Here is a 27,103-nt window from a genome sequence, read left to right as displayed (position 1 = left end):
TACAATCCACACCAAGAAACAGGAAGCTATGAGCCAGTTAAAGGAACAAGATAAGCCTCCAGATGACATAAAGGAGTTGAGACAACTAATTATACCTGTTTAAACAAATCTCCTTAATAAATTCAATGAGATGGCTAAAGAGATTAAGGATATTAAGAAGACATTGGGGGAAACGGACTTTGGCCCAGTGGTTAGGGCGTCCGTCTACCACATGGGAGGTCCGCGGTTCAAACCCCGGACCTCCTTGACCCGTGTGGAACTGGCCATGCGCAGCGCTGATGCGCGCAAGGAGTGCCGTGCCACGCAAGGGTGTCCCCCACGTGGGGGAGCCCCACGCGCAAGGAGTGCACCTATGAGGAGAGCCGCCCAACATGAAAAGAAAGAGCAGCCTGCCCAGGAATGGCGTCGCCCACACTTCCCGTGCCGCTGACGACAACAGAAGCGGACAAAGAAACAAGACGCAGCAAATAGACACCAAGAACAGACAACCAGGGGAGGGGGGGGGGATTAAATAAATAAATAAATCTTTAAAAAAAAAAAAAAAAAGAAGACATTGGATGAGCACAAAGAATTTGAAAGCATACATAGAAAAATAGCAGATCTTATCGGAATGAAAGGTGCAATCAATGAAATTTTTTAAAAAAACATTGGAATCATATAATAGCAGATTTGAGGAGGCAGAAGAAAAGATTGGTGAGCTTGAAGAAATGGCCTCTGAAAGTGAACATACAAAAGAAGAGATGAAGAAAAGAATGGAAAAATTGAACAAGGTCTCAGGGAACTAAATGACAGCAAAAGGCATGCAAACGTACATGTCATGGGTGTCCCAGGAGGAGAAGAGAAGGGAAAAGGGGCAGAAGGAATATTTACTGAAATAATCGTAGAAAATTTCCCAACCCTACTGAAGAACATAGATATCCCTGTCCTAGAAGCACAATGTACTCCCATCCAAAAAAAAATCCAAATAGACCAACTCCAAGACACGTACTCATCAGAACGTCAAAGGCCAAAGACAAAGAGAGAATTCTGAGAGCAGCAAGAGAAAAGCAATACATAACATATAAGAGATATCCAATAAGATTAAGTGCTGATTTCTCACCAGAAACCATGGAGGCAAGAAGACAGTGGTCTGATATATTTAAGATACTACAAGAGAAAAACTTCCAGCCAAGAATCTTATATCCAGCATGACATTTCAAAAATGAGGGTGAAATTAGAATATTCACAGATAAACAGAAACAGAGTATTTCTAAGCAAGAGACCAGAATTTCAGGAAATACTAAAGGGTGTGCTAGAGCCTGAAAAGAAAAGATAGGAGAGAGAGGCCTGGAAGAGAGTCTAAAAATGAAGATTACATCAATAAAAGTAACTAAAAGTGTCAAAGGAGTGGTGAAAATAAAATATGACTGATAAAATTCAAATAGGAATAAACTTAACCAATGATGTAAAGCACTTGTATTCAGAAAACTGCAACCCAATGTTAAAACAAATCAAAAAAGCCCTAAATAACTGGAAGAACATTCCATGCTCACAGATTGGAAGACTAATATCATTAAGATGTCAGTTCTACTCAAATTGATACACAGATTTAATGCAATCCCGATAAAAATTCCACCAGCATTAACGAAAAATTTGAAAACATAATCATTAAATTTATTTGGAATGGTAAGGAGTCCTGGATAGCGAGAAACATCTTAAAAAAGGAAAAGTGAACCCTCATCTCCAGACTTTAAATCATAATACCTACCTATAGTGGTAAAAACAGCATGGAACTGGCCTAAAGACAGACACAATAGACCAATGGAACCAAATTTATTGTTTAGAAACAGATATTCACAAGTATATGTAAGTGATTTTTGACTAGCCTGTCAAACTCACACAGCTGAGGCAGAACAATCCATTCAACAAGTGATTCTGAAAGAATTGGACATCCATAGCTGAAAGAAGGAAAGAGGACTTCTATCTCACACCTTCTCCAAAAATTAACTCAAAATGGATCAAAAAACTAAACATAAAAGCAAGAACCATAAAACTTCTAGATGATATTATTGGAAAATATCTTCACGACCTGGTGGTAGGTGATGGATTCTTAAAGGAGATAAGAGAAGGACTGAGTGGACTACTGATGTTTATGTAGAAGTTTTAATTAGCTTTACTGTAAAATTGTGGAAATGTATAGAGTGGCTGGTAACACACTGAGTAACAGCTAGTTTATAAATGGGGATGTGAATGAAATTGGTAGTCTAGTTATATAAATGCCAACTGACAGAATGCTAGAGAATAATCTAGGAACTGGATAGCACAGTAAACCAAGAGGTGGGAGAGAATTGAGGTTGATGGTACAGATGCAAGAGTGTCCTTTGTGAGCTACAACAAATGTATATCACTACTGCAGGGTGTTGGGAATGTGGAGACGCACGGGAAAAATACAGCTGGAGTGACCTATGGACTGTGGTTTGTAGAAATAATATAATATTCTTGCATCTCTACAAAAGATGCACTATGATGATGCTGAGCCAGTATGGAAAAAGAGAGCCAAATGTATGTTATGGACATGGCAATAACCAAATGCTATTATTTTATCTGTAGCAAATGACACACCACATTGTGGTGTGTTGATGGAGGGGTGTTGTTTGGGAATTCTGCACATGTGCATGATTGTTTTATAAGTTTACAACTTCTGTCATAAAAAAATATATTTAAAAAATAATAATAGGGTGGGTTGGGGGAAAAACACACCAAATGTAAGATAAGAACTATGATTAGTAGTAAGATTTTGACAGTGTTCTTTCATAATTTGCAACAAATGTCTCATGACAATACAAGGTGTTGGAGGATTGATGTATGGGACCCCTGTATGATATTATGCATGTTTGTTTTGTAAGTTCACAACTTTTACTATACACTTAATTGTTTATGTATGTTCATATATAATTGATATAAAGATAATAATCGGATTGGTTAGGGGGAAATACTTTGTTCAGTAGTAATATTTTGACAATGTTCTTTAATCATTAGTTAAAAAGGTTTAAAAACAATGCAAGTTATTGGTGGTAGGGTGAGATGTTATATATGTTTGATGTTGTATGTTTGTTTTTTAAGTTCACAGCTATTATACACTTATTGTTTATGTAAAAAAATAATAATACTCGCTGCCTCATGGGTTTGCAAAGCTTAAATAAAATATGTCATGGAATAGCGCCAAGTGTCTGCAAATAAGTAAATAAATGTTAGTTATCATCATCTTCATTAGTAATATTAGTGGTAGATGATTGCAAAAATGTCCCCAGTGGAAAATGTGAGCCAAATGTACACTATGGACATGGTAACAGTCAGGTGATATTATCTTATCTGTAGCAAATGTTCCACCACAGTGTGGTGTGTTGATGGAGGGGTGGTGTTTGGGAATTCTGCACACGTGCATGATGGTTTTATAAGTTTACAACTTCTGTCATAAAAGAATATATTTTAAAAATAATAACAGGGTGGGCTGGAGGGAAAACACACCAAATGTAAGATAAGGACAATGATTAGTAGTAAGATTTTAATAATATTCTTTCATAATTTGTAACAAACTTCTCACGACAATGCAAGGTGTTGGTGGAGGGTTGATGTATGGGACCCCTGTATGATGTTATGCATGTTTGCTGTGTAAGTTCACAACTTTTACTATACACTTAATTGTTTACGTATGTTCATATATAAATGACATAAAGATAATAATAGGGTTGGTTGGGGGGAAATACTTTGATTAGTAGTAATATCTTGACAATGCTCTTTAATCATTAGTTTAAAAGGTTTAACAACAAGGCAAGGTGGAGGTGGTAGGGTGAGTTGTGAGAGTCCTGCATATGTTTGTTTTGTAAGTTCACAACGATTATTATACACTAAATGTTTATGTATGTTTATGTATGGATGATATACTTCAATAAATTAATTTTTTTAATGTCCCCTATTCCTCACCCTTCTCTTATCCAGTCCTTTACTATGAGACTTTACAGCTCCTTCCTTTAGGAAGTGGAACCAATTGTGACTTGCTTTGATCTACAGAATGTGGTAAAAAATGATGTGCTAGTTCTCTGAAACGGGGCTTCAGGAGGTCCTAAATATTTCTGCTCATTCTCTTTTAACCTGCCTATGACACTTGAGCAAGACCAAGAGAACATGCTGGAGAATGGAAGACAAATGCAGGAGCACTGTTTTCCTAGCCGAGACCATCCTAGACCGGCCTATAGCCAGCAGAGCCTCCAAGAGAGCAAGCAAAACCTGTATCAGCAGAGCTGTCTGTCCAACCCCCAGCTGGCCACAGACAGATGAGTGAGCACAGCCAAGAAGAACTGATTTGTAAACTCATGAGCAATAACGAACATTCATCCTCGAAAACCAGTGAGTTTTGAAGCGTTTTGTTATGCATGAATAGCTACTCTGCGTTCTCCATCTTTATCATCAACACTCTCTTGGGATCCCAAGGATTCTGGGAGGGAGACAAGAAACCAGCACTTTCTGAGCACCTCCCATGTGCCAGGGGCATGATTCCATTAAATCATCTTAACTACCCTTCCAACTGGGGACCATTATCCCTATTATGCAGATAGGGAAACTGAGGCACAGAGAGAAAGCACCATGGCCTCAAAGCCACCCAACAAAGCCAAGACTCCAGACCAGATGTGCCTGGGTTCCCATCCATCCATGGCTCCATCTGGAACCCTTGGATCAAGAGACTCACATGCATGATGTTCACGCTCTCGTTGAAAATCTTCATGTAGGACTTCAGGATGTTGAAGTGGAAGGCAGGGGTCAGCATGCGACGGTGATGGCTCCACTTGTCACCCTCACTCAGCAGGAGCCCGTCCCCTAGTAGAGGCAGCCACAGGCAGTAGGCAAGATCACCCCTTTCTCTGGCCTTCAAGGCTATCCCCAACCCCTTCCGTCCACAGTTACTCACCCAACCAGGGCTTCAGGACGCCATAGAAAATCCTGTCCTTGGGTGCGATGGTGGCTAATAGGAGAGATGGGCCATCAGGGGCCATGAAGGGGGCAGAGACAGGACCTTGGGTAAGGGTTGGCTCCTAGCCAGGGTTCTGCCATTTCCCCCTCCACCAAGCATAGTAGGATGGGGCCAAGAACAGAGGAAGCAGGAAGGAGGGGGAGGCAAAGAAGTGGCCAGACCAGGCTGTGGCAGCAGAGAAAAGTAGAGACAGACCTACCAAGAATGCTTAGACATATCCTGACATGGCTCAACATGCTCCATCACACCTTGGCATGTCTCATACTCAGTCCAGCGTGTTTTGAAATACCTGAGCTCATCCAACACTCTACAAAATGTCACATGGACAGAGGACACCCCACCCACCCCAGCCTTCTCTGGTATCTCCTGACATGGACCTTGCCATCTGACATGGCCCCAACATACATGGGACACACTAATATATCCATAGCATGATACAGCATGTTCTGACATGAGCTGGAGAGCACCTGACATGACCTCAGCTTGCCCTACAGATGTGCCCCAGACAAGAATTAAATGTGGTCCCATTAATGTCTCCTGCATGGCCCAGATGTGTCCCAGACTTCCTCAGGGTCCTGCCTCCACCAGCAGACTGGGTGTAAAGGGACCAGAGGATGCCACCCTCTGTTGGGACTGAGCTCTGGCTATCATGAAAAGCTGCCACTGCTCCCTTCAGCCACCAGGCTGGCTTGCACAAATACCGTGGGCCAACAGGGGTCCTGTGTATATTCCCCACCTATGCTGGACATGCCCAAATCCTCACCCAACTTGGGGTCCCCCATCACAGACAGCTGGGGTGTGCAAGAATGCACAGAACTAAGAGGAAAGTTCAGGATGCACTGTGACCTTGAGAAAATCCTGGTGTCTCCCTGAGTCTCATTTGCCTCACCCAGGAGATGTCCACCTCTCAGGGATGCTGGTAGATGGACACCTGTGTTTCCTGCCTGTCCAATGTTCACCAGCTCCTCCATGTTCCTTTGGGGAATCACTCCTCCCCAACTCTTGATCCAGGTAGCTGGAGGGTGGCCCCCTACCCTGCTCCAGAGCTGAGCATACTACATCCAGGTAGCAATGACTGCATGGAGAATTGGTCATTAAAGTGAATCCAGGAACATTTGTTAGAATGGTGATGAAAGAGCTTACTTTTCCATGAGAGTTGAGCTTCTGGGTCTCATCTTTATCAGCATGAGAGTGAAGCCATCACAGAGGAAAACAGAATTAAGGGATGAAGATAGGGTCCTCATGGCATTGACAGCCTAGATCCAGTCACACCTGAAGCTAGCCCTCCTTGACCTTTCCAATCAGTGGAGTCCCTTTCTTTGCTTAAACCACGTGGGGTTGACTTCCCATCACTCACAACTGAAGAGATCTTGGCAACCAGAGAGAGCCAGAGACCTGCCCAGGTTTGCTCAGCATCTTAGTGTCGAAATCAAGATCACTGGAGGATGCTGCCTGTTCCCCTGCTCAGCCTGGTCTGTCCAAGGTAGGAATTGCAGAGAGCAGGGGCAAGGGAGAGGTTGCGGGTGGGGACCCCTGAGAGAGATACCTGAGGCCTGGAGCAGGGAGGCAATGAACTTAGGGTGGACGAGTCGCAGGATGGGAATGAAGGGTCCAACCCAACAGAGATGGATGTCCCGGAAGAGATGGCCCAGGTCCACCAGCAGCCGCATACCCTCCTCATTGTTCTGAACCTGGGAATGGGTGGGGCTGAGGTCAGGCCTGGCAAGGGGCTTCGGTCCTACCACTGCCCACCACACCCCCTGCTCCCTCCTGCCTGGACTACTGGTCTACCCCTCTTCCAACCAAGTTAACTTCTCCGTGCGGATATCTCTATGTCTGTTTCTGTGTCTGTCTGTCTCTTCACTCTCCATATACTGCTATCTCCCTCTCTCATTTTCTCTATCATCTATTATCTATCTATCTGTCTGTCTACCTTCTATCTGTCTGTCTACCTATCTAGCTACTGTCTATTTAGCTACCATATATATCTGTATATCTGTCCATCCATCCATACATCTATCACCTATCTCTATCCATGTGTCTATTATATATCTACCATCTATCATCTATCTTCTATCCATCCATTATATCTATCATATCTGCCTGCATGACTGTCCATCCATCCATCTACCTATCATCTATCTATCTCTTTACATATCTCTCATCTATCTTTAGCTAGCTATCCACCCTATCGTCTATTTTTTACTACTATCTATAATTTATCTCTGTCTATAATCTATCAGCCATCTCTATCATCTATTTATTATCTATCCATCCATCATATCTATCATCTATCACCTATCTCTTTCTAGCCATCATTTCTATCTTTTATATCCATCATCCATTATCTATTTTTTCTATCATCTTTATCTATCTACCCATCTATCTATTGTCTAGCTAACTATCATATATATCTCTTTATCTCGCCATTCATCCATCCACCTACCTACCTATCATCTATCTCTATTCATGCATCTCTCATCTATCATCTATCTTCTATCCATCATATCTATCATATCTGCCTTATGACCATCCATCCATCTACCTGTCTCTCTATCTATCTATCATCTCTCTCTAGCTATCTAATCTATTTCTTTCCAACTGTAATTTATCTCTATCTATAATCTATCATCTATTTATCTCTACCCATCATATCTATCATCTATCATCTCTCTCTTTCTGTCATCTCTGTATATCTATCACCTATTTATCATCTATTATCTCTCTATCATCTATTTCTTTCCATCATCTTTATCTACCTATCTATCCCTACCTCAATATCTATCTCTGTTTCATTTGCTCTGTAGATCTGTCTCCCTCTATGTCTTTCTGTCTCCCTCGCTCATTCTTTCTCTGTATCTCCTCTCTGACTCTCTAGCTCTCTATCTCCCTCTGTCTCTAACTCTCCACCTCGCTCCAGCTTTCCCTCCCCTGCTCGCACCTACAGTTCACTTTCCTGCTCAGCGTGAATCTCACCCCCCCCAATGCGCTTCCTTGCCCCTCAACTGCACCCCAGCCTCCTGCCAGTAGCTCTACCCAGGTGTCTACCCAGCTCTGAAGAAAACAAGCTACCTTGGCACCCCACATCCTCCAGGCAGGAGAGTGACTCCTCACCCATTTTTTCCAATACCTCTTCTCTTCATCATGAGATAAAAACCATAGCAAAGAAAAGGCCATCCCAGGGCCAGGTGTGGACACAGCCACCACCGCCCCCCCCAGGCCGGGATCACCTCCCCAGCACCCCATTCGGGGCACCTGGGTGAGCCCCAGGCTGGAACCCCCAGGAGGATGCTCTGCCCAGCTTCACCTGTGTCCAGACTGCAGCCAGCTGGGGAAGATTGTGGGGAGGGGCAGAAGGAACTGGGATGGAAGTGGAAGGAAAGACATGGAACCACTCATGGAAAAAAGGTAGAGGCAAAGGGAGAATGGGAAAGAGGAGACTGAAAGACAGAGGGGCCCTGCCTTCATTTGGAATCTCTAGAAGAAGCCCTGAGATGGTGATGCTTGTACGAGTGGTATAAAGAAGGAGGGCTCCCCAGAAGAACTTGAGAGAGAGTGAGGGGCATGGGATGGGGCAGGAAAGAGGCCAGGCAGATGTGGGCAGGGCTGGAGTCCAGCCACAGTTGAGCTCACGGGGGGGATCAGAATCACACAACTCTGAAGCAAGGGGGCTTGGCTTTTCCATCCCCACATCAGTCAACTCCCGGCTGCAGAACCCACTCTGGGAATTAGGGATTCGGCCTCCCGGGCACCTCTGAACAAGGTGACTCCTGGTAGCCAAGGGCAATTCTCTTGATATGCGTTCACCACCTTGTAAAGGATTCTGGCAGGCCTCGACCACCGACTCATGGAAAGAGACAGAAAGAACGAGAGGGAGAAGTGGATGTGGCTCAAGTGGTGGGGTTTCTGCCCACCAGATGGGAGGACCCAGGTTCAATCCCGGGGACCTCCTTGTGAAAAAGAAGAGAAAGCATGACTGCGTGGCAAGCCAGTGCCTGCATGATGAGCTGAGTGCCCACGTGAGTGCCCGCGTGGTGCGTTGAGTGCCTGCGTGGTGAGCCAGTGCCTGCGTGGCAAGCCGAGACACGCGGTGAGCTGGTGTCCATGCAAGTGAGTCATGAAGCAAGATGATGACGCAACGAAAGAGAGACGAAGGGGAGGGTCAAGGTGAAGCGCAACGGGGACCAGGAACTGAGGTGGCGCAACTGACAGGGAACCTCTCTCCCCAGCAGAGGTCCCCACAATCAAATCCAGGTGAATCCTAGAGGAGGAAGACGAGAAGAGAAGACAAAAAGAGAAATAGAACAGAAGATCACACAGCAAATGGACACAGACAGCAAAAACAACAGGGCTGGGGGGAGGGTGGGGAAGGGGGCAAAATAAGTAAATAAATCTTCTTTGAAAAGAGAGGGGCAGAAATGGAGAGAGAAACCTAAGTGAGCGTGAAAAAGAGAGAAACAGGGAGAGACAGTTTAGACAGATGGGCCAAGACCCCAACGACCATGTCCCTCCAGGAACTTTCTCCTTGGTTCCCAGGGAACTCTCCTCTCCGGCATGCCCACACAGACCTGTTAGCCTAGAAGCTTGGTGGCCAGGTTTGTTTCATGGGCACTTCCACCCCTCCGGTGGCTCCTTCTCCATATACTTACTGCTACTCCACTTGACCCCAAAATTTGGGGGTTCTTGGGTTGAAGCCTGCACCTGCCTCTCTCCCTCTGGGCTCTCTCACCCCCAGACCCCCATCTCCAGCCCCAGTCTCTCTCAGGAGCCCTCACATGGGTCCAACCCATGCTGGCACATTCCTTAGATACCCCCAATGTCAGACCCAAGGTGGATCAAAGATAACTCTACTATAGAATTATTACAACTCTAGCAATGGAAGAAACTGTATCGTTGATGTGGAGACAGCGGCCACGGGATTTGCAGGGAGAGGGAGAGGGAAGAAGAGGTGTGATATGGGGGCATTTTCAGGACTTGAAGTTGTCCTGAATAAGACCGCAGGGACAGATGCACAACCTTCTATATCCTGCCATCACCCACTGAATGGACTGGGGCAGAGTGTAAACTACAATGTAAACTATTATCCATGCGGTGCCAAAATGTATTCCCCAAATGCAATGAGTGTACCACACTGATCAAAGAGGTTGACGTGGGGGGAGTGAGGGGTGGGGAGTGGGGGTATCTGGAAACCTCTTATATTTTTTAATGTAACATTTTGTATGATCTCTGAATCTTTATTTTAATTTAAAAAGTCTATTTAAAAAAATTAAGATAACTCAGCCCTTCGGTCTCAAACCCCTCGCCTCCCCAGGTCAGACACATGTGCCTCAAACTCTCCCCTTCTCCCCTTCCAGCCCCCAACCTCTTGTAACTGAGAACTAACCTCTTGCACCCACTAACTTTCTTACATACAGGAAAGAGTGGACCGCACCCTAGATGCCGTCCCTTGTCATTACAAGAGAAAAGGCTCGTGAAAATCTTGGGACCTTGTGCCTAAGCCCTTATCTTGTCTTTCAGAACTTAGTAGTTTGTGATCCTGCTAACAACACTCGCTGTTTATTAATGAAGAAACCTGAATCATCCCACTCTAATTAGTGTTTGTCTTCTCGCAGCTAAAGCTAGTTTCAGCCAGAATTGTCCCTGGAGACAGGCGCGGAAGCACGGGAGCTTGACCCACAGTAACCTATACCCCAATATTAAAAATCATGCCCAGAGCAGACGTAGCTCAGTGCTTGAGCATGTGCTTCACATGGACAAGGTCCCAGGTTCAATCCCCGGTACGTCCTAAAAATAATAAAATTACACCCCCCAGCAGGTCAAGGCCACCATTTTCACACCTGTTTCCCATGACTAAGTATGTAAACCATCTGTGCATGCGCCACCAAAATTCCACCACTGGTTCTGCCACCTCAGACCGCTGGGCTCATCACAATCACAACTTTCCCAGAATTCTACAAAACCTCAGAGATTTGCTTTTTTTTTTTTTTTTGAATGACATTATTTTTTCCTCTATTTTTTTTAAATGTTACAGTCAAAAAATATGAGGTGCCCATATGCCTCCCACCCCCCTCACCCCACTCCTCCCACATCAACAACCTCTTTCATCATCGTGGGACATTCATCGCATTTGGTGAATACATTTTGGAGCACCGCTGCGCCACATGGATATATTGTAGTTTACACTCACCCCCAGCCCATCCAGTCAGCCGTGGAAGGACATACAATGTCCAGTATCTGTCCCTGCAGTACCACCCAGGACAACTCCAAGTCCTGAAAATGTTCCCACATCATATCTCTTCTTTCCTCTCCCTGCCCTCAGCAGCTACCGTGGCCACTTTCTTCACATCAATGCTACAATTTCTTCCATTACTAGTCACAATAGTTCCATAGTAGAATATCAGTGAGTCCACTCTCATCCATACTCTATTCCTCCGTCCTGTGGACCGTGGGATGGTGATGTCCACTCCACCTCTATATCGAGAGGGGGCTTAGATTCCACACGGATGATGGATGCAATTCTCTTGTTTGCAGTTGTAGGCACTCTCGGCTCCCTCCTGCTCCCCTGGGAGAGAGGGAAGTGAGGAAAGGAGAAAGGGGGAACGGTAGACTCCTAAGCATTTTACTTAACTGCAAAGAGGATTCCTTGCAAAAACCTCGGAGGTTTTTTTAGTTTTTTTTTTATTTTTTGTCTTTATTTTCTTAATGTTACATTCAAAAAATATGAGGTCCCCATATACCCCCCACTTCCCTCATCCCACTCCTCCGCCCATAACAACAACCTCCTCCATCATCATGAGACATTCATCGCACTCGGTGAATACATCTCTGAGCACCGCTGTACCTCATGGTCAATGGTCCACACCATAGCCCACACTCTCCCACATTCCACCCAGTGGGCCAGGGGAGGACATACAATGTTCAGTAACTGTCCTTGCAGCACCACCCAGGACAACTCCAACCCCAGAAAATGCCCCTACATCTCATCTCTTCCTCCCACTCCCTACCCCCAGCAGCCACCATGGCCACTTTCTCCACACCAAGACCACATTTTCTTCGATTACTAATCACAATAGTTCATGAATAGAATATCAGTAAGTCCACTCTAATCCCTACTCTATTCCTCCATCCTGTGGACCTTAGAATGGTTGTGTCCACTCCACATCTATATTAAGAGTGAGCTTAGATCCACATGGATGCTGGATGCAATCCTGCTGCTTTCAGTTGTAGGCACTCTTGGCTCCCTGGTGTGGTGGTTGACCTTCTTCACCTCCATGTTAGCTGAGTGGGTTAAGTCCAATAAACCAAAGTGTAGGAGCTGCAAGTCTGTTGAGGCTCACGGCCTGGCTATCACATGGTCAGTCCAGAGATTCAGGTCCCTTGGTGTACATTAAACCCCAGCACCAACTACAGTTCCGGTAAAAGTAACAGGAGAGGCTTGTGGACAAAGATCACATCTGAGTCCAGCTCCATCACACAGAAACACAAACTCCAAAGTAGGGCCAACTAACATGGCACTGAACTCCATCTGCCATAACCATAGAACCTGTGGGTCTCTGTAGCCCTCAGAAGAACCAATACCTGGGGTTTTATCTACTTTATCTGTCTCTGGGACTCTGCTGAGGTATGCATAAGGGCATCCCCTCTGATAACCTCCTGGCTCTTTTTGGAGACTCATAGTCATATAAACTCATTTGTCCTTTCCATTTCCCCCTTGATTCAGGTCAAAAAGCATTTTTAACTTCTGAAAACCTCACAGTTTTATAGAAACTCTGGGGAGACACATCCGAGGCTTTGCCCCCTGCCTCCTTAAACAGCTGCCTGGCAATAAAACCCTTTCTCTCCTTGAAACTCCAGTATGAAAGGACAATTTTATTGTGCGCATCAAGCTCGGAAACAAATTTGGCAACTCCGCCTGGACAGGAGAGTCTGTGAGCCAGACTGCCCGAAGCACCGGAGCCCCAACTGGAGGTGCGGACACGGTAACTGATCTTGCGTACCCACACAGACATGTCAGTCAAGGTCAGGTTTGTTTCATTGGCCCTTTGAAGCTTCAAGGGGAAAAACAGTTCCACACCTGTGCGGTCACCCCTCGGGCTGAAGTGTGGTTTGCTGGCCTGGCGGGGGAGCAGCTGCGGCAGGCCAAGCCGCTGCCCCCATAATAGGGTGGCTGGTCGGACCCACCGCCACCCCTGAAGGGAGCTCGGCATGGGCGCAGAGTGCCCTCGGGTCTCCCCTTCTCGGCAGCCATGCTTCCGCGGCCGCCCCTCCTCCCGGATGGCGCCACACGATGCCTGTGGGGCGGCACCCTTCTTCTTCTTTCTCCCTGCGCAGGCGCAGGGCGGAAAATTCCAGTCTGCCCTTTTCCCCTCCCCCGACAGCAGCAACAGCCAGGCGTGGGCGGGAAACTCAAGTCTGCCCTCCACCCCAGCAACAGCAGCCACCAATCCCTAAACCCTGCCCCTTCCCCCAGCAACAGTGACAGCCAATCCCTAACCACCACCCCTCCCCCGTCCAGCACCGCCCACTGACCTTTCGCCGGCAACCAATCAGAACAGGGCGTGGCTTTGACCAATCAGCCTTCCCCAGCCCCTATAAAACTGTTGCCTCTCCCTCAATAAAGTGGACTTGCGTGTTTACCTTGTCTCCGCGGTAGTTCTTCTGCCGTGCACCCTCCAGTCCTGAGAGCCCCCGACAAGGGCCTGGCCTCCCTTGTCCCCAGTTCGTCGCCTGCTTCTCCGGGCGACCCCTTCGTCGCCGGCTTCGCCGGGTGACCCCATCAGCCGAACCGCGCAACCCCTTGTGAGACCGATCCCTCATCTGCTGCCGGACCGACCCCTCGTCCCAAGTGGGACCGACCCCTCGTCCCGAGCGGGACCGACCCCTCGTCCGCAGCCAGACCCCACCTCTACCGACCGAGCAAGCCGCCGCACGCCTGGATGCCTGATGGCGTGAGATCATCAAGGCACAAGGAGGTCATGGAGAAAGGGTTCAAGTCCCTGGACCAGGTCTGAGGCCATGGCTCCTGTCCCCAGATAATCTCCCTTGCTCTGACACCTGCACCTTCCTGAGTACAGCGTTCGAGCTCGGGCTTCCCGCACAGACCTGCGTGTGAATGCGTCGAGTATGCTCCTGTAATATATCACAGGAAAAGCAGTCTAGCAAATCTGATTAGCCGATTCTGCATATTAACTAATACACTCTGTTTGGCTCATGGCTAAAGATTTTCATTGACGCTAAAGGCTTTCGATTTGTGTCTGTCTGTTTGATGTATATTTTCCCACCTCTAGTTCGTGATAACAAATTAACAAAATCAATTCTCAAGAAAGCTCTTTTGAAATTGCTTAAAGATGAACAAGGGAAGGGAACATAGATCAGGTGGTTGAGCACTGGCTTCCAGTGTACAAGGTCGCCGGCACCTACTAAAAACAAAACAAACAAATGAAAAAGACAGTTCTCATTGGTGAGTGGATGTAGCTCAGTGGTTGAGTGACTGCTTACCATGTACAAGGTCCTGGTTCAATCCCCAGTACCTCCTAAAGAAAAAGATAAATAAGCACTCCCATCTATATAGATGACATAGATATAGAGAAGATTATAGACATAGAATTGACACAGATATACAGATACAGAATTGACATAGATATAGAATTGACATAGATATAGAATTGACATAGATAGATGTAGATATAGAATTGACATAGAGAGACAGATAAGGTAGATACAACCCCAGGTATTGGTTCTTTTGAGGGATAAAGAGACCCACGGGTTCTATGGTCATGGCAGAAGGGGTTCACTGCCATATCAGATGGCCCTTCTTTGGAGCTGGTGTTTCTGCGTGATGGAATTGGACTCAGAGGGGATCTCTTTTCACAAGACTTGCATGCTACTTTATTGGAATTGTAGTTGGTGCTGGGTTTGAGATATATGTAGGGGATTTGAATCTCTGGACTGATAATATGACACCCAGGCCCAGAGCCTCAACAGACTTCAGCTCCTACACTTTGATTTATTGGACTTACTCCACTCAGCTAACATGGAGTTGAAGAAGGTCAACCACCACAACATGGAGCCTAGAGTGTCTACAACTGGAAGCGGGAGGAGTGCATCCAGTACCCATGTGGAATCTAAGCTCTCACTTGACATAGGTGTGCAATGGAAACAACCAATCCAATGTCCACAGAGAAAATGTGGAATGGGTATGGGAACGGTAGCCGTGGTGGCTGCTGGGTGTGGGGAACGGGAGGAAGAGATGAGATGTGGAGGCGTTTTCGGGACGTGGAGTTGTCCTGGATAGTGCTTCACGGACAATTACAGGACATTGTAGATCCCCCCAGGGCCCACTGGATGGAACGTGAGAAAGTCTGGGCTATGATGTGGACCATTGACTATGGGGTGCAGTGATGCTCAGAGATGAACTTACCAGGTGCAATGGATGTGTCATGATGATGGGAGAGAGTGTTGCTGTGGGGGGAGTGGGGGGCGGGGGCGGCGGGGTTGAATGGGACCTCATATTTTTTTTAATGTAATTTTTAAAAAAATAATAAATAAATAATTAAAAAAAAAAAGAATTGGCATAGATAGATGTAGATATAGAATTGACATAGATAGATGTAGATATAGAATTGACCTAGATATAGATATGGAATTGACGGACAGATATGGAATTGACAGAATTGACATAGATATAGAGTTGACATAGATATAGATACAGAATTGACATAGATATAGATATAGAAATGACATAGATACAGATAGATATAGGTACAGATACAGATATAGATATAGATATGTACATGTAGACGTAGAGAAAGACACAGACATAGAAGTAAATAAATTAGTACTCCTGGAATCCTAGAAATTGGAGAAGCTGGGTGTCTGGTACTACTCGAATTCTTCCGTTTAAGCCTGGCTTAGCCTAGCTACCCTTTTACAATGATAGGATTTCCCGAACCCTAATGAAGACTCAGCAGGTTTCACAAAGAATTCAATCTTATCATTCGGACTTATGAGCCTGAATGCTCAGACCTTTACCAAATAATTTACAGAATGGCCGGTGAAGGTCATGCAGACACTTGGAAAGACAAAATCACTTGGAATTTTTTTTCTTTATTTATTTTTTTGTGGAATTTTTTAAAAGCTAAGAAAAAACAAATCCTCTCAAGCTAAAACCCCAGGAAACTCCTCCCAGCACCAGGGTCAGGCTGCCAGTACTTGTGATTACTGTTTAACAACCTGGACACTGGAAAATGTCCCAAAAACAGCCGCACACTCATCGCACCCACATGCTCCCTGGCCCCTAAGCAAGCAAAGCGCCGTTCAGTGCAATTGCTAGGGCCACTCAGGAAATGGCAAAGACGTTTCCAATTGTCCAGGTCGCATCTTAAAATGAGCAAAATAGATCTGATCATCGAAAACGTTAAACAATGAAGTCCTTTTGTGTGATCTATGCTTCTTTTAAAAAATAATAATAATAAAATGAAAAAAAATAAAATAAACCTGAACAAAATTTTTTAAAAAAAAGAAGTCCTACGAGCTCTAAGAATTACAAAAGCCACCTTATCTGCCTTATATTTTCCATCGCCTACTAGTCATTATGTATGTTTTTAAGGTCATTCTAAATGTTACTCTCATACAGTCTCAACCAGAGATCACAAACTGCCATGGTATATAAAGCCAAAGCAAAAGTGCCCCTGAGGAGAGAGGAAGCTACAATGTAATCTCTAATCCATGCTGTGTGGCAATGCTCCAAACGTGTTCATCAATTACAATGAATGTTCCACAGTAATGAAGGATGTAGTTAATGTGGAGAAGGGTGGGAGGTGTGGGGAGTGGGGCATATGGGAATCCCTTATATTTTTTTATGTAACATTTTACGTAATCTAAGTATCTTTTAAAAATACATAAAAATATATATATATTTTTTTAAGTGCCCCCAAGGGCCCTAGGGACATCCAGATACCACAGGCCTGCCTCACGGCTACCAGAAATCAACACCCTATCTAGGAATCTTTGCATGGCTATATTCATTTATAAATTCCTCAACCATCACCCTTCTACTTCTTTTATTTGAACCTATGATTTGCACTTGTTACATTTATTTCTCAGAGAGTTCAAGCCTCCTGTTTGTTCCTCTGTTGGCTAAGTTCTGAGACCTAGCAATTCTTAACACTCTCTTCTCTGAATTCTGTCTTATCCCAGCTCTGCCAGAAAAAGACAATCAACACAAGGTATTGGAGGAGGGATGATGTCTGGGAGCCCTGGAGGATGACATGCATGTCTGTTTTTGTAAGTTCACACCTTTTACGATACACGTATCGTTTATATATGTGCATGGATGAATGATAAACTTAATCATTTATTTTAAGGATCAAAGAAATTTTTTAAAAAAGACAATAAATTAAGAGGACACCATCTCCGGAGAGGATGCTTCTTTAACTGCAAGCCAAGCAATTCAATTCCCCTGCCCCAGAAACTCGACTTCCCTCCTCAGTCCAAAGCAATCAGAGCAGTCATCACCCCAAATCCCTCAATACTGAGGAACGAACAAAGGTGGGGGGGTATCATAATCGAGAACTAACCACTTGTACCCACTAAACTTCTTATCCACAGGAAAGAGTGCACTGTCACGCAGATGCCTTTCCTTGTAATTATAAGGGAGGAACTTCATGAAAATCTTGACCTTGTGCTCACGCCCTTATCTTGTCTTTTGTAACCTCGTAGTTTTGTGATCCTGCTAACAACCCTCTGTGCTTATTAATGAAGGAGCATGAGCCCTCCCACCCCAGTTCTTGTTTTCTTTTGCCTAGATTAAGCCAGTTTGCACCAGAAGTGGCCCTCTAGACATGTGCAGAGGCACAGGTCCTTAACCTATCATAACCTGTATCACTGATCTGGAGAAAGTGGCCAGGGGAGTTGCTGAGGGCAGGGAGAGGGCAGAAAAGGTGGAATGTGGGGGCGTTTTTGGGATTAGGAGTTGTCCTAAATGATATTGCAGTGACAGATGCTGGACATTATATATCCTGCCATAACCCACTGAATGGACTGAGGGAGAGTGTAAACTACAATGTAAACTATAATCCATGCAGTGCAGCAGTGCTCCAAAATGTATTCAACAAATGCAATGAGTGTGCCAAAAGTTGGAATCAACCCAAATGCCCATCAACAGAAGAATGGATAAATAAAATGTGGGATATACATACAATGGAATACTACTCAGCAGTAAGAACAAATACAGTACAAACACATGTGATAATGTTGATGAATCTTGAGAACCTTACGTTGAGTGAAGCAACCCAGACATTGAAGGACAAATACTACATGAGCCCTCTGATATGAAATAAGTAAACCAAGCTGTCTCAGAGAGTTAGAGACTGAAAGATAAACTTTAAGGTAGTTGGAGAGTAGAGGAAGGTTGTGAGCTGACAGCTACTTGGGTGAAATCTATGATAAGTGGAGGTAAGTATTTGTACAGGGAAGGGATGAAATGGGGGCATAGGGATAACTTTGGGTGGGACTGCCTGGGTTTTAGGGGCACTAGTGATGGGAGGATGGGTCAGATTGCCCAAGAAATTGGGGAGAGGGTGAGGGGAACATTAGATCATGGGAGATTGTCAGGTATGTGGTTGAAATTGTGGTGCAGAGAAAACTCTTTAGAGAACGTAATATGGAAGGTTGCCTGTTTGGGATGCTTAAGGGGGGCATCTGACACAGGGCAGGCTTCTAGGGAGTGTGTGAGTGCTCATTTTGTCATACTGAATTATATCATTGGGTGGAGACTCATACAATGAGAGTGAAGGTATACCCACATCCTGGGGAGGACTGGTGATCTCAAACAGAGGGACTTGTATCTCTTGAGAGAATCAGTGGCTCCCAATGGGTTAGGGCAGTCAAGTATGTCAAGCCCTCAACATTGTTGCAAGTATCTCTGAATATGGTCCTTCAAGTAATGATGATTGATTGTCATGGTGGGCCCTGAGGGGAGGGGGAAAGAGGTGTTGAATACATGGAATCAGGGTAACTGTGGGGCAATAGAAGTGTTCCACAAGATCATGCCATGATGGATATAGGTCATGTAAAATTACACCAAAAATGTATAAAAGTCTATAGGCTAAAATGTAAACCATAATGTAAAACATAAGATAACTAAAAATTTAGAAAATTGTATAGTGTAAAATATAAACCATAATGTAAACCCAAATGGAACCATATTTGAAAGCGATCATTTCAGTATCTGTATATTAGCTGCAGCAAATATAATATGAACATATAAAAAGATCATTGTTGGGAAGGGACAAAGAGTTTGATGTTGGACATGTGGGAGTACTATATATTGTATATGTGAATTACTGTGACCTAAAACTTATGTCAAGAAAAACTTAATAATCAGGACAAAAAGAAAGAAAGAAAGGAGGTAGACACTGAAGAAGAAATGGAAGAAATTGCCTAGCCACTATACATACAGGGTAACACCTGTAGCAGTGATGAAAGGCAAAATGTCCAAAACAAAGCTTTATCATTTTTTTCATTTCTTTGATACCCCAATTTATTTCTCCTTTATTTAATTTTTCTAAATTTCTATGTATTCTGTATCTAACCTTTAAACCCATCACAATATTCCATTTTTCTCTTAATGGAACCTGGCAATATATTGGGCTTCCTTTTTGAAGAAATTTTGGACTACAGAGAAGTTCAACTATGGCGGGGGAGGAGCGCTTGTGTGGGGTGTCATTAGTGGGGGGGGGCACATGGTTGGGAGGGAGTTCTCCAGGGCATGTACACAGGTACATAGAAAAGTTTGGATATTTTCATAGTGGTTTCAGTTGGAAGCGACAGATGAGAGAGAGTGCTGCATTCCTGACCAGGGGAGCTCTTTAACATTCCCCAGTGGAACAACAACAATCACCCAGGTGCAATGACAAAGACCAACAAAGATGGATGGTCCAACGATGAGCCCTTGATACTGAGGGCACCGATTATAAGCCTGTGTGCCTGAAATATGAACTAGGCCTAGAGCTGTGAGGTGCCTAAGAGTTACCTCCTGAGAGCCTCCATGTTGCTCAAATGCGGCCACTCTCTAACCCAAACTCAGCATATAGATGCATTGCCTTCCCCCCAGCATGGGACATGACTCCCAGGGATGAGCCTCCCTGGCACTGAGGGATTTCTACCAAGCACCAGCTGATGAAATAACCACAAAAAGACCATGAACAAAGAGGTCAACTCAGACCAGTAGAATATCTCAGCCTACATGTAATATCAGGTGTTAAAAACTGCTTTTTGACTTTGGATAAAAAGGGGGAAATGGAAAGGACTACTGAGTTTATATGGCTAAGAGTCTCCAAAAAAGAGTCGGAGGTCATCAGCAGGGGGGTGATGCTTATGCATGCCTCAGCAGGGTACCAGAGACAGCCAAGGTAGATGGAAACCCAGGTGCTAGTTCTCCTGAGGGCTGCAGAGACCCACAGGTTCTATGGTCATAGCAGACGGCTCTGGAGTTCAGGGCCATGTCAGTAGGCCCTACTTTGGAGTTTGTGTTCCTGAGTGTGATGGAGTTGCACTCAGATATAACCTTTCTACATATGCCTCTTCTGTTACTTTTACTGGACCTGTGGTTGGCATTTGGGTTGGTGTATACTCAGGAGACCTGAATCTCTGGACTGTCCATGTGACGGCCAGGCACTGGGCCTCAGCAGACTTGCGGCTCCTACCCTCTGGCTTGTTGGACTTACCCTGGCGAGCTGACAGGAGTTGAAGAGGGTCAACCACCACACCAAGGAGCCAAGAGTACCTATAGCTGCAAGCAGGAGAATTGCATCCATCATCCATGTGGAATCTAAACCCCTACTCTTAATGTAAAGGGTGACTGGACATAACCATCCCAGGGTCCACAGGATGGAAGAATAGAGTAGGGATTAGAGTGGACTTACTGCTGTTCTTCTGGGGAACTATAGTGATTAGTAAGGGAAGAAATTGTAGTAGTGATATGGAGAGGGTAGCCACGGTGGCTGCTGATGGTCGGGAGAGGGAGAAGAGATATGGTGTGGGGGCATTTTCAAGATTTATAGTTGTCCTGGGTGGTGCTGCAGGGACGGATGCTGAACGTCCTGTTTCCTGTCGTGGCCCACTGGGTGGGCTGGGGGAGAGTGTGGACTACAATGTGGACCACTGTCCATGTGGTGCAGCAGTGCTCCAACATGTATTTGCCGGGTGCAGTGGGTGTGCCGCAATGATAGAAGAGTTTGTTGATGTGGAAGGGGTGGCATGGGTAGGGTGGGGAGCATATGGGGACCTCAAATTTTTTGAATGTAAAATCTAAAAGAAAATAAAGAAGAAGAAAAAAAATGCAATGAGTGTGCTACAATGACGAAAGAAATTGTTGATGTGGGAGCAGTGGGGGGTTGGGGGATAGCGTGTATGGGAACCTCAATTTTTTTAGTGTAACATTTTTGTCATCTATGTATCTTTTTTTAAAAAAAGGCAATTAAATAAACAAAAATTTTTTTAAATCTCACCCACTGTCGCATTTTCATACCTGCGCCCTATGACTAAACATGTAAACTGTCTAGACGTGCGCAACCAAAATCCCACTCCAGACTCTGTTACCGCAGACCCCTTACTCATCACCATAATCCCACCTTTACTAGAATGCCATAAAACCTCAGAGTTTCTCCAATCTGGGGAGCTGCATGTCAGGCTTTGCCCCTGCCTCTTGACACAGCTGCTCTGTAAAATTCTTTTTCGCCATGTGGTACAGCAGCGCCCCAAAATGTACACACCATGGGAAGCGGACTTGGTCCAGTGGTTAGGGCGTCCGTCTACCACATGGAAGGTCCACGGTTCAAACCCCGGGCCTCCTCCACCCATGCGGAGCTGGCCCACGAGCAGTGCTGATGCGTGCAAGGAGTGCTGTGCCACACAGGGGTGTCCCCTGCGTAGGGGAGTGGGCCCCGTAAGGAGAGGCGCCCAGCATGAAAGAAAGAGTAGCCTGCCCAGGAATGGCACCACACACGGAGAACTGACACAACAAGATGACACAACAAAGAGACACAGATTCCCAGTGCCGCTGACGACAACAGAAGGGACAAAAAGAAGACGATGCAGCAAATGGACACAGAGAATAGACAACTAGGGCAGGGGAAGGGGAGAGAAATAAATAAAATAAATCTTTAAAAAAAAATGTGTACACCAGGTGCAGTGAATGTGCAACAATGATGGAAGAGGTTGTCGATATGGGAGGAGTGGGGTGAAGGGGGTGGGGGGTAGATGGGGACCTCATACTTTTTGAATGTAACATTTAAAAGAAAATAAAGAAGAAGAAAAAAAAATACTGGTTCAGCAAACATAACAAATGTGCCGCGTGAATGTAAGATGTCAAGAACATGGGAAGCTATGTGTGTGGATGGGTGTGTGGTGGCGGGTATATGGGAATTCCCCCTCCTTTTGGTGTAATTTTTCTATAAATCTAAAACTTTTAAAAATACCAAAAAAAAATTAAAAATAAAACTTCTTTTTCGCCTTGAAACCCCAGTGCCAGAGGATAGGGTTGGTGTGACCCTGCGGCAGCAACCCTGACCCGACAGCACCGCCCCTCGCAGGTGGGGCCACCTCCTCCTTCCCCTCCCACTTCCGCCTCCCCCACCCCAGGCCCCCACACGGTGCACGCCAGTGTGCCTGCCCCCGCCCCCTGCTTGCACACCCCCCGTGGCTCCCCATTGCCCACAGCGTCAAGTCCATCCCCAGCCCAGCCTTCAGGCACCCGCTCACCCCACCTGCCTGTCCCCCTCTTCTCTGCCTCTCACCCCGAGGGCTCAGGGCTCCAGGGAGGACGCAGCAGCCAGCAAACTGGGAGAGCTGCCGGGAGGAGGAGTCCAGATAGGGCCCAGAAGTCAGGGTCACCTCGCGGGGGCAGGGCCCACCACACCGTGGAGTTTGGACTGTTGCGCTGGAGCACTGAGGGGGCGAGCGCGCAAGTGGGGGCACAGGGAGCACAGGGCTCCTTGCGTACGTGGAGATGGCGCAGTGAGCCGAGGGGAGGATCTGGGGCGCGGGGGAAATGACATGGCGACCCAGCTGTCCTGCCTCATCACCTCTGGCCCCACTGCAAAGCCCCAGAAAACCTGGGTGGATTTCCTCAGCCGAGGTGAAGGTTTTCCAAATGGCCACGGAGATGCTTGCCCCAGGGTGGGCCAAGGACGACTTGGCAGCTGGAGGATCCCATAAGAAGAAGGGGCCCGGGAGGGGTGGGAGGCACCCCCTCTAGCCCAGCTGTGCCCCCAGGTTCCAGGAATGTGAGACTCTGCCCCGGGGGCACTGAGAGCGGACCCTGGGCTGTGCCCTGGGGAAGGCTCCGAGTTCAGGGAGGAGCCTGCGGGCAGGGCAGGTCATGGGCTCCGTGCAGCCTGCCCTGGGAGCCCCCAGGGGAGACAGGGTGCACTGATGTGGGAAGATGGCAAGAAAGTGACCCCAAGCAGGCTGGGGGTAAGAATGAGAGAAAGGCCTCGGGGCATGGGGTGCACAGAGGAGGAGAGAGATGGACCTGCAGGGTGGGTGAGGAAAGAGGGGCTCCCCTTGGGCGCCTCACTTTTCTGCTGTCCTAGACTCTGCCAAGCCCCCCATCTCTCAGCTCCCTGAGCCTCATTCCTGACCCCTCGGGAAGCCCAGTCCTGGTTGTGGTCTCCACTCACCAGACCCAGGTGGCCCCCAGAGCCAGTTCCTCCCGGGGGGCTGTGGGAAGCATCGGAGGCTGCGGCACTTGTCATAGAAGGCGCAGGACCAGGCCAGGGCGCGGGCCAGGAGCCAGGAGGCCCCGAGCAGCAGCAGGAGCAGCCACGGGGAGGGGGCCGTGGGCCCGGGGCCCAGCCAGGACAGGCTCAGGAGCTGCATCCTGCAGGGCAGCAGGCACAGAGGGTGAGCTCTGAGGGTGAGGAAAAGGGGTGGTGAGGGTGGGCTTGGAGGGAGAGAGGGTGCTTCATAAAGTAGAGGCAGAGGAACAAGGAGGGGAGCAGCAGGACAAGGGAGGGGGTGGGTGGCGAGCAGGAGGGAGCTGGGGAGGGGGCAGGGAGGGGAGCAGAGAGGTCTACAGGGATGGGAGTCAGGGAGCAGGGACAGGGACGGGAGATGGACAGGTGAGGGAGCGGAGGACCTGAGCCAGGGCAGGAGGCCTAGAGGTGGGTGAGCACGGGGCCAAGGGCTGGAAGTGGGGAGGCCCAGGGAGATTCAGGGGGCAGAGACCAGTGAGAGGAAGAGGAGGAGAAACAGAGAAGTAGAAAGAGAGGGAGACTGTACAAGACAGAGAAGGGGAGACAGAGAAGGAGAAGGAGACAGAGGAGACAGAGAAGGAGGAGAGAGAGGAGAGAAGGAGAGAAGAAGGACAGAGAGGAGAAAAGAGGAGAGAGAAGGAGAGAGAGAAGGAGGAGAGAGAAGAGAGAAAAGGAGAGGAGGAGGAGAAAGAAAAGGAGAAGGAGAGAGAGGAGTGCAGGAAGGAGAGAGAAAAGGAGGAGCGAGAGGAGGAGAAGGAGAAAAACTGCGAGATACAGCCTCAGAGAGACAGGGAGACCGAGAGAGAGATTGCTGCCACAGACGGGGAGAGAGCGCGAAGGCGGCAGGGAGGAAGCGCGCGGCGAGCCCGGAGGCGCCCGCGCTAGCCGCAGCCCGCAGCAGCCAGGGGCTCCGGTCACCCAGTCACAGCCTGTCTCCCAGCCAGCTCGCTCCCTGGGGTGCCCCTCCCCACCAAGATGCCCCCAGTCCCGCCCCCCGCCAGGCTGGCACCTTCTGTCCGGGGCGGCGGGTCCAGCGCTCCTCCTGCGCGGTGCGCCGCGGGCGCCCTGGTCCCGGCCTCCCCGGGGTCTGGGAAGGCCGAGGCTGCCTGGGCCCCGCAGCCAATCCCCAGCGGCCCGCCTACCTCCTCCCCGCCCGGCAGCCCGCCCACGGAGCCGGGGCCGGAGGGCACACCAGCTCGGGGTCACAGGCTGGCAAATGGGAGCTCAGATACGCGGAAGGGAGCTCCCTGGGCCCCGAGATCACAGCCGCGCTGCGCTCTCCCCGCGCCCGGGTGGGGGACGAGCAGTTCCGGAGCCGAGCCCCGTTCTTGACCGAAAGCGGCTCCTTCCCCCGGCTCCTCCCCCACGCGGGGGCTGGAAGGGGGGCCACGCGGCTCTGTGCCAGGCGTGAGCCACCAAGCGTGGCAGGAATTCAACCCCGACTCCAGCCAGACCAGGAAGAAAACATTCAGCTCCGCGGGGACCGCTGAGCTCAGACTCTGGGGCTAAAAGACGCAGGTGAGAAGACATCCAGACCTTTCTATGCATCCTATGTACGTGCCTTGGAGAACTCCCTCCCAACCATGTGCCCCCCCCAAAAACACGTGTGCTTGCCCCCCTTGCCAGAGTTGACCCTCTCTGTGCTCCAAAACTTCTTCAAAAAGGAAGCCCAATATATTGCCAGGTTCCGTTAAGAGTAAAATGGAATGTAGTGATGGTTTAAAGGTTAGATACAGATATTTTCATAGTAGCTGAGAGACTGCTGAGTTCCTGGCCAGGGGTGCTCAATCGCATTCCACAATGGAACAGCAACAATCCCCCAAGTGCAATGGCAAAGACCAACAAAGATGGATGGTCCAACGATGAGCCCTTGATACTGAGGGCTCTGATTGTGAGCCAGTGCACCTGAAATATGAACTAGGCCTAGAGCTGCAGGGTGCCTAAGAGTTACCTCCTGAGAGTCCATGTTGCTCAAATGTGACCACTCTCGAAGCCAAACTCAGCATGTAGATGCATTGCCTTCTCCCCAGCATGGGACATGACTCCCAGGGATGAGCCTCCCTGGCACTGAGGGATTACTACCAAGCACCAGCTGATGATGTAACTACAAAAAGACCATGAACAAAAAGGTCAAACCGGCAGAATATCTCAGCCTACATTTAATATCAGGTGTTCAAAACTGCTTTTGACTTTGGATAAAAAGGGGGAAATGGAAAGGACAAGTGAGTTGATACAGCTATGAGTCTCCAAAAAAGAGCTGGAGGTCATCAGGGGGGTGATGCTTATGCATGCCTCAGCAGGGTACCAGAGACAGCCAAGGTAGATGGAAACCCAGGTGCTAGTTCTCCTGAGGGCTGCAGAGACCCACAGGTTCTATGGTCATAGCAGACGGCTCTGGAGTTCAGGGCCATGTCAGTAGGCCCTACTTTGGAGTTTGAGTGTGATGGAGTTGGACTCAGATATGACCTTTCTACACATGCCTCTTTTTTACTTTTACTGGACTTGTAGTTGGTGTTTGGGTTGGTGTATACTCAGGAGACCTGAATCTTTGGACTGTCCATGTGACAGCCAGGCCCTGGGCCTCAGCAGACTTGTGGCTCCTACCCTCTGGTTTCTTGGACTTGCCCTGGCCAGCTGACAGGGAGGTGAAGAGGGTCAACCACCACACCAGGGAGCCAAGAGTGCCTATAGCTGCAAGCAGGAGAATTGCATCCATCATCTATGTGGAATCTAAACCTCCTCTTGATGTAGAGGGGGACTGGACATAGCCATCCCAGGTCCACAAGATGGAGGAATAGAGTATGGATTAGAGTAGGCTTACTGCTGTTCTGCTGGGGAACTATTGTGATTAGTAAGGGAAGAATTCTAATAGTGATGTGGAGAGGGTGGCCACAGTGACGGCTGATGGTCTGGAGAGGGAAGAAGAGATATGATGTGGGGACATTTTCAGGATTTGGAGTTGTCCTGGGTGGTGCTGCAGGGACGGATGCTGAACGCTGTGTGTCCTGCCTTGGCCCACTGGGTGGGCTGGGGGAGAGTGTGGACTACATTGTGGACCACTGTCCATGTGCTGCAGCGGCGCTCCAAAATGTATTCACCAGGTGCAGTGGGTGTGCCGCAATGATGGAGGAGGCTGTTCATGTGGGAGGGGTGGGGTGGGTGTGATGGGGGGTATATGGAGACCTCATATTTTTTTAATGTAACATTTAAAAGAAAATAAAGAAGAAAAAGTAATAAAAATAAATAAATCCTAGTGTTGCCATTTTTTTTTAAATGTAGGTGAGGTTGGCAAAGCATACCTGGAAGGCTGGGCTCAGGTTTGGGGACCTGAGGAGGA

At 47.5% G+C, this 27,103-nt stretch overlaps 1 pseudogene; it reads right to left on the bottom strand.

Moving 5' to 3' along the window:
• The window catches only part of LOC101441101 (cytochrome P450 4F2-like), a 44,091-nt pseudogene extending 19,383 nt beyond the window's left edge, over window positions 1-24,708 (bottom strand).
• Window positions 24,709-27,103: the final 2,395 nt, after the last annotated feature.

The sequence above is a fragment of the Dasypus novemcinctus genome, unplaced genomic scaffold (genome assembly GCF_030445035.2).
Source record: "Dasypus novemcinctus isolate mDasNov1 unplaced genomic scaffold, mDasNov1.1.hap2 scaffold_124, whole genome shotgun sequence".
NCBI lineage: Eukaryota > Metazoa > Chordata > Mammalia > Cingulata > Dasypodidae > Dasypus > Dasypus novemcinctus.
Note: the sequence above shows the minus strand (reverse complement) of the source record. Positions and strands in the feature narration are given on the sequence as shown.